General features: G+C 37.3%; 1 long non-coding RNA gene across 2 annotated transcripts in view; it reads left to right on the forward strand.

Annotated features, from left to right (window-relative positions):
- The window catches only part of LOC121072455, a 109804-nt gene that overhangs the window by 74575 nt on the left and 20779 nt on the right, over positions 1-14450 (forward strand). The gene's annotated exons all lie outside the window — the stretch shown is intronic.

A 14450-nucleotide genomic window follows, 5' to 3' on the forward strand; every position in this document is an offset into this window, starting at 1 on the left:
TGTTTTGTGTTTTGGCCATGTCACCTAGCTCTGGAAAGGAGCCAACTGATGCTGATTACTGCCTCTTTCTAATCTGTCTAGATTGCATCCCTCAGCAGAGAGTGTGGATGCTTATTCAGAAAAGCTTATCAAATAGACTCCAGCACAATTAATATATATTTTCTGCTTTTCTTTAAGAATTGTAATACCTACAGGACAATCAGCTTACTCATGAAATTGCAGGCACCAAGGGGGACAATGCAAAAGCAAGTGTATCCCATTATCTCTTTCTCATTCTGCATATGACAGCTAAAGCTATGAGAATCTAAATGCTGCACTTATGGCCTAATCCAAACACTAGTCAGTGGTGAGTCTTCTGATCCCTAGTTAGTATGGTCAAAGCAATGAAAAAAAAAAAGCCAGTTTTCTCCATTTTCTCTTTACTGGAAATCAATGGTGGATGTGTGAGTAAGAAAAAAAGTTAGGGCACGAAGGGGAAGTACATTTTTTTCTTTACCTAATTATCCTCTTGCCTTTGTCTCTAATGAGTCTTTTTTCCCAATGCAACTAAAGCAGAACACCTAACATAGTCTTTTCTGCAGCTGAAGCAGAAGTAGCTTTCTTCCAGATGAGTAACTGCCATATGGGAGTGATTTTGTTTATTTATTGTAAATACTAACTAGCTCAGTTTATTGAAAGATGGCTCATAAATTTATTGCTCTTTTATCCCAAAGCATTTGATCACAGTAGTAATAAATATCCTCTGCAACTGCTTTGGTGATTTCTTTCAAATATCTATTTAACCTACCCAAAGTTGAATAAACAATTCACATATAAAACTCTTACTAAAAAGTATAGGCTGTACATAAAAAACACTTTCTCATCCTGTGCCATGACAATTTATAATAATGGAACACTTGTGATATTTTATTTTCCTATCAAAAATGAAATGTGTTACTCCCCAGGCAAGTCAAATTTTGAGAAGTGGAAGTGATTATTGAGATCTCCCTTTCCAATAGAAATCTGGATGGAAAAGGAGAGTTCCTGTTGGCTCAAATGTGAAATGAACCAAAAGTTTCCATTTAGCTGGGTGGGGAAGCCCCTGAATGTATAAATCCTGTTAAAAGTAGCACGGGTGGTATCATTTTAAAGCTATGCAAATAACTGCTTTTGTGCTTTCTTCCTGATACTGTTGTAACTGAATATATGTGTGTGTGTATGTGTATATATATATATTATTATTTTTTTGTGTGTTGATCATGGCAGATGGAGAAAGTGTGAAAGAGCCCAGCTTAAGGAGAAGTGACAAAAGACATTTGTCTGGGGGGTGTTTTATGTCTCTTTCCTCCTTCTCTGGCTCCCACTGTCCCAGGTTGGCTTTTCCATTCAGCCGGGTAGTGCTCTTGGATGGCATCACCTCCTTGGCCAGCAGCTGCCCAGCCTCAGTCAGTCTTGTTTATATCATGGGGGCAGAAATCTTTGCAACAGGCTTGTGAATCTGTGAGTCTAAGATTATTTTATTTTTATTTTTTGCAGTGAGAGAGCATAGATAATTCTGGTCATTTTCCTGTTTAAAAAAAAAAAAAGGCAAAATGAAAATAGAATAAGTAGAAAATATACTGGAATATAAGGGACGTTTTTTTCATTATTTTGTAAATGTCACGATTCTTAAGAAATACTTTATTTTATTTTTCACCTATAAGCAAACATGAACATCATGAGGCAGTTCTGATGCACAGCTGGCAGCTTGCAAAACACATACAATATGGGCAGTAAGATAAGGTGCAGACTCATTAACTCAAGAAACTAATATTAGATGCCTGGATTTTAAATAGAAAAACACAGCAAACATTTTATTTGAACCTCTGAAATATACACGAACACAGGCGCATATGATATACAATTTATGTATATCTATATGCATATGTGTGAGTATAAAAATATATTAAGCACTGCATTTTTATAAGCTCTTGCTATGTCTGTATTAAAAATCAGTATTTGATGTTTTCCTTACTTGCGTCTTTTTTCTTTTTACGTTAAAATTAATTCTTTTTGTCTTGAGATAAAGATAGGACTCTTTTCCTTGGTGTGGTTCCAATAGAAGATAACTTGATGCTTATAACAGCTTGTCAGTCTGAGAACTGTTAAAATAAGGCTGAAAGAAAGAAAAGCTCCATTTACTGTGGAAACCCCTAGTGGGATGAAAACTATAGTTCGTTTCTTTGGATAACAAAAGACACTTCCATGTCCTCCTCGCTAGCAACTTTTTTTTTTTTTTTGACACAAAAGGCGGAATGAGGGGGCAAGCAATACCCTTAATTATAACCTCCTTTTCCTGAGAATTTTATCCTACTCTGCTTGCTCTGGCTTAGCGGGACATCCTGCTCTATTTTACTTGAGTAATAAGAAATATCATTAGGGAGCATGAGTAAAGGGTTAATTTTCCCCCTCTTGATGCTGTGTGCAGGGCTTGAGGAAGGACAGCAATATGCAATGTGGCTCTGACCTTCTTATTGTTCCATAATGTCATTGGCGGGTTGCTCCTGCGCGCTTCACAGCCACAGCAACTCACGCTGTGGCAAGGAAGGGTCACCAGTGACCAGGCAGTGCATGGGATATCTTGAAGGATTAATAATAATTATAAAATACAGATCATTCTAGGCCTTCAAATTGGCATATTGTTCTTTTACAAAGACAAGAAAAGAATGTGGCATTCACCTGTTTTCACAAGAGTTTGTTGGTTGAAGGAACAAAGCTAACAGAATTTGCTGCTATAGCAGTAAATCTTGCCTTACAAAAATATAAGTGCCTTATATACCTGCGTGTACGTGTATTGTTGTTATTGCTGAAGGTGTGTATTTTGTCACCACCTTTAATGTTGTAAAATGAAGTTAACATCTTGAGCCTGCTGAAATAATAGTCATATTTCCTGGGGAAAAAAAGGTGGTCTGTTTTGTGTCTTTTAACAATCTTTATATCATTGTTAAGCTCTTCAACGTGCTTGCTGCTACTGCTCCTTTTTTGTTCTCTTTTAATGTTGGTGTCATTGTCATGAAGGGGTAGGATAAAACATACACTGAGATCAAGGTAGGGGGTGGAGAATTTTTTTCTTACACCTCTGTTCTGAGGCCTGAGCAATGATCAGGAAGGGTTTTTCTTAATCTTTTAAGAAAGGGCATTATGCGTCAGGGGATGGGTTGAGTGGGAAGTCCAAAATGCTGCAATGGAAACGGAAGCAACCCTACAACTTCACTTTTAATAACCTGAGTTTGTACAGTTACAGGTTTGCCATCAGATATTTATATGCACATGCTATGTATTATTTCTAATGGCAGAAATTGCAAACACAGCATTGCTGTACATTAATCATTCTGGGGTAGAAGTAAGAAGAAAATCTTTGGAGGTTAAGGAAAACCTTAAAGGAAAAGGGTAGATTTCTCCTGGTCTGATACTGAAGGACAGACAACTTCCTTCTTGTGAAATGTGACTTTTAGTCATCTATCCAATACACGCATTGCTTGTCCACTCACAGTTTTCCATGCAAAACCAAACTATTTCATGCTGGTATGAAGATATCACAAAGATCTAGGATCACCAGTGTGCTTTGGGTAGATGTACGTACTTATACTTGCCTGTTTTTTTTTTCTTGCTTGGTTACACTTCTGCAGTTTATCCGCCATCTTTGTGGATCTCATAAGACCTTTCCTCTTTTGGAAGGTTTCATGTATGGTTTCACCTAGATGGTGTAAAAACAAATGCATCTTCAAAGGAAGGTGATAGTTAGAAAGCAATAAAGTTTTATATGCCTTATATTTTGAATAGTCTGTGTTTCTAGTATTGTTCTGAGAAAATGTTCCCTATCCATGTATAAAAAGCTATATTAGCACCAAGTGCAAACATAGGCACTCAGGCGAATTTTGAAGCAAAAAGATGGAAAAAAACAAAACAAGGATCAGCTGCTCCTTCCCTTTGTCAATTCAAATTTCTGGAGTAGGTTTCCTGGTTGATTTAAATATATGAAAAGAGAAATCTTCAGTTGTTGTCTGAAAAATATACACACAACTTATTCTTTTGGGAAACAGTATATTGAAGACATGTAGTTTCATATAAATCCCAGTTACAGCAATTTGGTAATGACAATTTGAGTGACGGGTTCTGTCTTTTGGTTTATATGCAGTGCTTATTAGTAATATTATGCACTAATACAACACGTGCAAATTTTTTTAGTTAGGGCTACTTCCTAACATCATCTTAGAAATCAGAGCTACCAAAAGCACCATCTGAAAAGACTCAACTCCAAGACATGTAAAAGCAGTAGCTTTGGAGCACATGAGTGTTCTCTCCGGTTCTTCTTGCTCATTTGGTTTGTGATCTTTATTCTACTTTCATAAGAGTAAAGGTATTTCCTATCAAGTCAAAGGTGTTCTAGAATTATGGTTAATGCTGTTTATTTTCTGCTAATAGTAATTTAAGATATACTTATTTGTCTCAGCTGGTGGAATGCATAACACTTATGAGAGACTGAAGATGTGGTTCTTTCTGTATGAAGACCTTAAGCTAATATGCATCATGCCTGAAGTAGAAATTTGGTTCAAAATAGATTGTGCATTTTAGTTGATGGGGCAGGAGTGAATCTAATAAGCTAAGTGAAGTTATGGCAAGTGACTCTGCCTTCATGTCTGATTGTGAAATTAGGCAAAAGACATTCAAGTGTAGTGACAGAAATCTGACCGTATATGAAATTTCCTGGAGAAGAAGCTTATCTGAGAAGTTGTCATACAGCCAATTCAGTTGGTTTGTGACAGTAACCGGAAAGACACTTAGGACTGCAGGTAGCTGCTGTATGGTGACCTCTATTATGTAGAATTATTATTATTATAACATTCTGCAGTATCATTCAGGAAAGCTACATTACCTTCTTCAAAATTTGTGACAGTTTTGGAATATACAGTCATTGATGTACTCTGTTAAATGCAGTCTAGAGGGCAGCTTTCTCTTACAGGGTAATCTGCCTTGCATGCAGTTTCTCAACCACAACTCGCTGAGTTAAAAATGAGCCTGAAATTATTATACATTTGTACCTGGTGTACCAGATATCCGTAGAGTGTCCAAATTTGTTTTATCTGAGAGAGTTTGAATTATGTGTTCCCAGGGGGGGGAAAAAAAAAAAAGGCATTTGAAATATTTAACCCTGGATTTTATGCTATTTTACCTGTTTGATTTATGATGTTACACTTTTGAATGTTAAGATTAATTAGTCACAGATTATGCACAAGTTATCCTAATATCTATAGACTCTGGACTCTCCATTATGACCTTCAAAAAAAGTTGCATTTGCTCATTGACATCAGCCAGTCATCATTAAGATATACTAACGATGGTACTGTAAGCTGTCACCACTGGTGTCCAAATGAACTTAGTGTTATGTGCATGTTGTTAAATATCCTATACTTGCACACAAAATTCATTTGTACTCTGAACTTTTATAGCTAAGTAATCCACAGTTGCTCATTTACCAGAAGTACATCTACAGATGTGTTTGAATGAGAACATGCACAAAATTTGGGCCTACAGAACATGAAAGATATTGCTGTCTGCCTTGCTTAAGGTTGAAACTTTTATCTGGCTTACCAATTAGCAGTAGTAGGTGTTTGGAAATTTGGAGGAGAGTTGCACTAAAATGAGGAAAAAGGGGCAGGAAATTTGAGTTTAGAATAGAGGAATATATGCAGAAAATCTGGTTAGAATTTCCATTATAGGCAAAGTCTGTAGAGCCAGAAACATGTAAGGGTTAACTTTCATCCATGCAATAGTGGCTCTTGTTTGCTGGAGAATCGCAGACCCAAAACCATGGTTAGTCTCCTAAAGTTGCTGTGAGAAGTCTCCAAGCATGAACACAATATAGGAGCTGGGGTACAGGTTCCACATTATAAAGTGCAGATTTTAATATAAAGTGAATCACTGTACTTGGGGAAATCGTATAATCCTATGTGATTTTTTTTCTTTTCTGCCATCTGATCATGGTTCCTGTTGGAATCTGATGTGTGAGAACTGCAGACAGTGTTATTGCAATCACAGGTACAAATGCTTATGATATCATTTACAATATTTTTTTACAGTCTGCTGATGTGTGCTCTGTAACTATATTTTGTTTCTGCCCTATGACTTATAACAGCATAAACCGTGCAAAGTTTTGGCTGATAATTGCTAAAGTTCACAATCGCAATATTTTTATGCTTGGTGAGGAAGGGGGGGGGAGAAACCGAAGGATTTTTCATGTCTCTCAGATATATTGGCCTATTCTCCAAATGACAGGTTCCTGACTGATCAACTATACCACCTGCTACTAAAGCTCAGTAATATTAGTCTGTGCAATGGTTTCATTCTCATCTCACACCTCAGAGATCTTGAGCTCAACCCCAGGCATCCCCTGTGTGTTTAAATCAGCTTAACGGCTCATACAGTGTGCTGATTTCCTTGTAGGCCTCTGTTTTCTCAAAAAGTGATCACCTTTTGCCAATGCCCTCAGGATTAAACAGGGCAGTCCGGTTTTCCTTTTCTGCATTGGCTATACCTTTGTAGTCAATAAAAGACTAACTAGAAAAGAATCAGCTGATGAGAGAATCAATCTTCTGGAAGCCTCCCCACAGTTTTCTCATCATTTTTGTGCCGTCTGTCATCTCAGATTGTAAAATGGAAACCAAAACTCAGTATGTGGGAAGACTTTTAGTGCTCCTTGTTAACAAAAACAGTAAGACCAGGGGTTTTGATCTTATGAGTGTATAGGTAAACAGTAAGCTGTAAGTGTGCACTCTTGAAGTAGCTTTTCCATGTTTCTAATGGAGGTCTGCAAAAAATTATCAAAGAAGTATCACAAAGGTCTCATAACATACTGTAGTGTGGATATCCATTCTGAGTAGGTCAGGTTAAATCTGAAGTTCTTCTATATAACAATACAGGGGTATCTTACAGAACAGCTGCACCATTTACTATGGTATAAAAGCCGTATAAATAGAAAAGGATTGTAAAGTATAAGTGAACTTTTTTTTTCTTTAGCTGCTTGCTAAGATAAAGCAGTGGTCTGTCTTGATAACTAGTACTGCACAACAAATTTTAAGTTTTTTGAATAATAGCCTACTTCAAGATGGTTTAAAATGACAGATGGACCAACTTAAAAAAGAATTGAAGGTTCATCATAATCATCATTCTTTACAGTTCTACATTTTTCATTCAAATGTATCACAGTAATTTACAAATATTAATTCAGCGTTATAATCACCCACCCACGAAGCAGGTCAGCATCCCAGTTTTGCAGAAGTTCAGAGCAGGGTACCAAGAGGTTAAGAGCTGTGAGGAATTCAAAGGTCTGCTGGTATGCACCATAAGGCTGGTGCTGGAGACTCTATTTTTTCCACATCATAATTTAAACTTCATTTTAAAACTGATTTCCTTCCCTGGACTCAAAATCCAGGGATGGGTATCATGGAATGTGCAATGGGGTTGTGTTAGTGACTGGTTGACAGTCACTGCAGCAGTGCTGAGAGGCTGAAGTGTTAAACTGGTGTCGATAGTTTAACTGGTTTAACTGGTGATACCATTACCACCTTCAGCAGTGAATGTCCTCCTTTTCAACTGCAAGGGCTCTGGGCATTGAGATAATGTTCCCCATAGAAGGGAAGCTCTGAAGCTTCGCATGTTCTGCAAAACCCCTGGCATGCATCACCGCCTTATGGTGAAAGTCTATGGCAGACCTCAGCCACTCTCATTTGCCTGACAATTGGGCAGCATATCTAATGCTACTGAAAAGGTTTAAACATATTACTTCTTCTTCCTTGTTTTACTGGCAGTGCAAAAAAGTAAAATACGGATCTCTGTCCAATAAAGACAGCAAGAACAGTAAGAATTGAGACACAACTCTCCTGCAGCTTATAGTTAGCTAAATCACAGCAAATAGTTAGGAAGCTACTAAGATCAGCAGTGTCAAATACAGCTAATCAACAGCTTTACGTTGCAATATTTTTAAGTTAAAAACAGAGGTGAAGAAATGGGCCTTTCCCTTGTGAAAGAAGGTGACATGGTTTACAGTTATCTCTGGTTTCCAGGGGAGTCCATTTCATGGCATTGAACCTGAGAAATTCAGAAACATGGTAAAGAGGTACTTGTCTCTGTTCCTCCTCCAGCAGAGATGTGGTCTCTGAAATATTTAGCATGTTCTGACTCAAGCCCAGGAGACATCATTCCAGAGCAGATGAATCTCTCCATTACAACAAAACAAAAAAAAACAGAAGTCTGAAAGCTTTCAAATGAACCTTCATTTATGTCAGAGCTATAGAGATATGGATGGTTAGATCTCAGTGATGGATTTCAGAAATATACAGGCACCCCTTTGCTTGGGCCATGGTGCCACCAAGTTGAGCATAACTGTGATGGTTTTTCATAGCAATCATGGATTGCTTTATTCCCTGGCAACTGCAGATGGTCACTGATTATGCAGGGTTGCTTTAATGTCTGTTTCAGAGACTTTTGTTACAAAATTTGTTCTAGAGAACATATCTACTGAATGATACCCGTGTTTGGCAATCACTTCAGGGCTCTTTTAGAGCGGAAGGAGGGAAAAGAAAACACACTGCTGGTTTCCTTATTGTCACAATTATTTTTAAAGACAGAAGAAACAGGAACTGTAACAATTGCAGGGGCTTCAGGGGCAAACCAACACAGTTTGGGCTGCTGTGTGTGTTGTCTCTGCTTCTGATCCAGCTGTCACGTTGATAATACCTACTCTAATAATGCCAACTAGCAAGCCCCATGATACCTGGCAGGTATGTACAATGCAGGTTTTGATTATAAAGATCCATTATCTTTTAAATTAAAAAAAAAAAAGTCTGCTGTCATTCAGCATTATTAGAAGCTGTTTTGCAATCTTCTCAGCTTGCCATCTGCCAGGCGACTGCTCTCCTTACCCCCACTGAATCAAAGTTTCTCAAAGGATTGTTACCAATTTAACTACTGGTCAGAGAGTCTCTCTCTTTAGGGCCACTTCATCAGGTTCACAGCACTACAGTTATGTTCTGGATTGCTGCCTAGATCAGCTCCTTTGGAAGACAATCTGTTTATGTGGGTTTACATGATGGTTGTACACTGTGCTGCAAACTTTTTAGCTGACTTAATCTCAAAATTTTATCTACGTGCTGAATTTACAACTTACCAAATCCATTTTCTGGGAGAAAATGTAATCATATGTGCTAAGTATACCCCCTGCAAAGTTGTTCAGCTTACATTAAATATTTCCAGATATAGCCAAATATTCTAGATAAATAATTTGTTTTGAAGAGTTCCTTCAAAACAAATCAAAAGAAGTGCTACAGTTTATTTCTTTTGGTAACGGATTAACTGGTATACTACCCTAAGCATCAAACATTGCTTTATCGGAGTGCAAATAGTATGTTCTTGCATCAAGGATCAACATCAGAATTTGCAAGGAAGTGTCAGAGAATACCTCACCAACCTTTTTACCATAAATATGTAGGACATGTAATTGTTGTAAAGTATAGTGAAAACATAAGATACTTATTTAAGCCTACATAGTAGACTCAAAAGGACAGGTTTTCCTTAAAGGTGCAGCTATGATTGTTGGACCATAATATTACAAGAAATTGTATGTTTTTGTGATGCTGTCTTCATAGTTCTGTTTCTAGTCTGCTGAAGTTATCTTCCCTATCTGTAAAACAAGACACAAGAAACCCAAACTCCAAAGCAAAACAGTGGGAGGTGCAAACTGCCCAGGTCCATGAACTGTTGTTGGCTCAGCTCACCCTTTCCAGAGGAGTGTCAAAATTTAGATACAAAGGATGGAGTGGGATCATAACCTACACACCACTTCCTTTGTCTGTTTGTTTGATAGCAGATCATGGTTATATGTGTATTTCTGACTTCTGTACAAAAGTCCTGGAAACATTTAGTATAAGATTTTCTTGTCACAGCTTTTACCATGTTTTTCTGCTATAAATTGGTTAGTCTTATACAAGTTGTTAAGCTTAGCTTTCTCTCTGTGTGCAACATGAAACCACCTTGTCCAGGGCAGAACTTAAGATGAAAAATATTCTCAAATCAAAACCCCTTCCAGATTTGCTTTTGGTTGTCCCAAGGTAATTTTCCCACTGCAAATGCATTTCTTAGATAGCTTACTCAGAATCTGCTGTCTTCTTACTGCTAATCTAACATTATGTGCCATGGCATCAAAGCCCCCCACAATTCACTCCTTGGAACGCGTGGAAGCTAACATCCAATTAAACGCAGAAAAAGTCTTCCATCTCCTGAGCGCACACATCGTGGAGGGCCTAATTTAAAACAGGCTGGAGTATAGGTTTATATTGTGAGGCATCTTTTCTGCATGCAAAGCAGCCTTGATAAAATGAGATACCTACATAAGCACACAAAATCTCTAGGTATAGCTCAATTAATTGAAGTTAGGAGAATTATTCTTTGGCTCCCCACGAGTCACATATCATGGCTTTTACTAGAGGGCATTTGCTACAATGGCTATCATTTCTGCAGTCTCATCAGAGAATAGTTGTCCAGGTGTGTTCATTGCAGTCTGGTGTCCATTGGCACAAAGGCATAGGATTAGGAGTGCAACAAACAAGTCGTTCCTACACTGGAGGGGAAAAAACTGAATAATATGAAGAAACAACTGAATGGATAAGGATTAGCATTTACTCTGTGTAGCAGTCAGTCCAGATTGCAGAAATAATGGTGTACCTGTCAATCACTGGTTTAGCTAAAGCGTTGCATGCATCAACATCTGCCAGCATTGTCATGTGGAACCTTTCAGAACATTATGTAAAGAATAGAAATCATTGCTTAAAGTGTCTTTATTTTTCCCTTGTTTGAATATTTCTCACGTATAGTAAATATAAAAAGATAAACTTGAACGAATGGAATGCAATAAGGATGGGGGAATAGAATATAAAAGACAGGCTAGAGAGTACAGAGTCTCTACAGCACAAAATGAATGATGGATTATGAATTTGTTAAAACTGTGTCATGCAGAGTTGAAATATACTGAACTGCTTCTGTGTGTAAGGTAGACATAGTTTAAGTTAATGTCAGGATTGCATCATTGCAGCCTTTGGGAGCAGAAGCATATTTTAATGGGATATAAGGAATATGGGTGTTTTGCAGACTCCTAAGTGCAGTGGATGATCTGCAAACACGCTCCCTTAGCAGACGGGCAAACGGACTTGTTAGCAGGATGAGCTCTTGTGTGCTGAAGTGCGTGACACTCCTCAGAGCACCCCATCTACTCAGTAATAAATAAGCATGGGCTCGTGGATGTTTTCACATGAGGCAAAGTAGCAATCAAGAAAGAATATTCTGGGTCAAATCATCATGTATAAAATTTGTCAGGAAACTGCATTTCGATGAAATCAGTTTTGTGAAAAAGTTTTACTTTCACATTCTCATTTTGGGGGGAGAGAAAATATTTTGTCAAGAAAAAAACAAAACAGTTTTAGTAAAAAAAAAAAAATAGACGTCATTTAAAAAGACCGACTAGTTATAGTAAAAAGGCAAAAACACATACTAGATATTTCAAATTATTAAAACAAGGAACTTTTCAAATAAGTAAACCTGATTTTTTTTAAGTGTTTTTTTTTAATATATTTATATATTTATTATTCTGATTTGAGAACCAGAAACAGTCTGATCTGAGAAAAAAAAAAAAAAAGAAAAGAAAAAAAACTTGAAAGTTCTCTCAGGGTAAGGAAACAGCTTTCTACCAACTTCTTCCTATTATAACATGTTCTATTTTGGGTGCAGGTTGCTTTCTGATTTTACGCCACCATTTCCACCAATAAATGCAGAGACAGACTGTTGCTTTCCCTTTCCTTTCGGGTTTAATACCAAGTATTAATTAAAATATGGTTAACCTTTAAAACAAATTCATGTGTCAAATTTCAGAGCTAGAAAAAGCTGCTTAATGCAAAAGCAAATTTTGTTTTCCAGTTGTTTCTGAAAGGTATTTCTGTCAACAAAAATGTGATAATTTGATGCATGCGACAGTGATGCCTAAGGAGCAACTAAACCACAAACATTCATGATGCAGCTACTTTTCAAAATTAAAAAGTCTTTATTGCCACATTCACAGTCCAATCCGTCTGTGCCCCTCAGCCCTTGTCCGTGTAGTGACCTGATGGGCCATTAACAGGAAAAATCTTTGCAACGAGTGCGGGTGGTCTTCTGGGACGTGAGAGAAGGCTGCTCATCTCTTCCCAGCTGCCTTAGTCCCTCCACTCATTCCTTTCTACTTCTCTGGCTTTCAAGATGGAAAAAAATATTGAGGAGATAAAGTTAGGAAAATGGTATTTGCACCTCTTAACAGTTTTTGTTTTTATCTATCTATCTGTTTATTTATTTTTACTCAGCTTTATATTCCTGGTTGCTCAGTTACTTAATGATGTCCTTATTTATTTTTTTTTATTTATTTTTCTCACTCCCAGATTATTTTGTATACTCTTTTTTTTATTACTGTTCTGTCTGTCATCTTCCTGGTTGTTCAGGTGGTGTTTCTTTGTGGTTTTATTTATTTATTGATTATTATTATTACCATATTTTCCCTGGAATGAGAGTAGATTTTCTTTTCTTCTTCTTCTTTATATTTTTTTTCAAAGTTTTCCCGGTTTGGTCTCCTTTTCTTTCAATTCCTGTTCATTGTCCTCTGACATGAATGTGAGTAAGAGGATGCTTTGAGACATCCCTTTTGCTTTTAGCTTTCTTTTGTTCATCTTTTCTCTAAATCCCTTTGGCTTAGCCTAACGTTCTTCACTTGCCAGCTCTACCTTCTCCTGTTTCCCTCTAGCCTGTACAGAGCAGTTTCACTCCTTGGAGCTGTCCTTATATGAGCACATTTTTTCCTTGCCTTTTTCCCACCTATTGCTGTGAAAAGAGACGGTGAGGAGGAGAAAAGAAGGGTGGCAGTCTGGATGAATCCAATACAACGAAACCTTCCAGGAGAAAGTAAGGTAGAAAAAGATAGGGGCTATAGGGTATGTAATTTTGTTCCTCCCTTCTGCTTCCCCTGGTACTCAGAGCCGGAGGGAGGAAGCATACACAGGGGATACATGCAGATTTGGCATGTGAAATTTTTCTTTTTCCCTGGCACACTTGCTGTCTGCTTGTGGAGTTCCGTTCTGCAAGGTCATTTGAATGTTTTCTCAGAATTGCTGAATGGTGTATTGATCTCATAATTATTCAGTGACTGTAGTTCTGATGTTTTGTAGCTTTGTATCAATTTATTTAAAATGTTATGAAGTACATGATGAAAATATTGGAGAGTGTGGTGAAGCACAGAAATAACAAAAAAGGCAGCAGTACCACCTCTGTTTGTGGCTTTGCTATTCACATGGCTTTTGCCACCTGCAACACCAGTACCAATTTCAGAGTTGGTGGCAGGTGAAGCAATCTCTTATCCTGAAATTGAATATTAAATCTGTGAACTTAGAATCACTGTGATAAGCTTAGTCCACTGGCAGTGAATAGAAATGATAGAAGAAAATAAATATTTTGTTTCAATAATTTATGTTTATGTGGTTAATAGGAATTAAAAAACCAGAGTAGTCTGATGAGAAAAGCAAAAAACATCTACCTGAAACCACAGGAATGGAGAATCATTTTTTGAACTAGAAAAGATAGCCACCTAGAAGAGAAAAGAAATATTCCTTGCCCCTGAAAAAAGGAAAGAACAAACAGTTGTGCAGTAGCTTTTGTGTGGTAAGACTTTAAAGAGTTAGGTATTAATCCACATTAAAAATGTCAAAAACTGGTTCTCACTCTTTCTTAGGAATTTATTTATGTGGCACAATTGGAAATTAAAACACATTGCTCACTATGGGTGCAAATATCATTCTGGTATTACCAGTTGGTGAATGTCTGCATGCTGCATATACACCAAGTGTTTGAGCATATAATGTAATATTTTGTGTGTTTGCTATTGCCCAGTGGTCCCAGGTGGACAGGATGTCAGATCTATTTATGTATTTCATTAGGTACTGCCCTGTTAGCCTAGCTTGGAAAGAGGCTATACCCCTATGCTGCTGTTATAGAAGGAATGTTTCTACTATGTAAGCAAAAGGATGCCCTGTGCTTTTGGAAATGAAGGTTGTGAGTCCTTGTCTGTAAGTCATATGCATATAACTAGCTGCTGACCACGTATGTATGTATTCAGCCACCGGCTTGTATACACTGAAAAACTTTTTCTCCTAAAGAATTTCTTTGTTCTGCTTTTATTTCTATAAAATTACTAATGTTCCTAGAAACTCATAAGCATACACAAACCCGAACCACTTCACCTACTCTCAGAGATATGACAAGCTTATTTTCAAGTGTACAGTTCTCCTACAGCTGCTGTACAAAAGATCATATTTATAAAGCCGATCTCTTATCTGAAGGAGTAGCTTCATTATTCTACTTCATTG

Source organism: Cygnus olor, chromosome 6, assembly GCF_009769625.2.
Source record: "Cygnus olor isolate bCygOlo1 chromosome 6, bCygOlo1.pri.v2, whole genome shotgun sequence".
Classification (NCBI taxonomy): Eukaryota; Metazoa; Chordata; class Aves; order Anseriformes; family Anatidae; genus Cygnus; species Cygnus olor.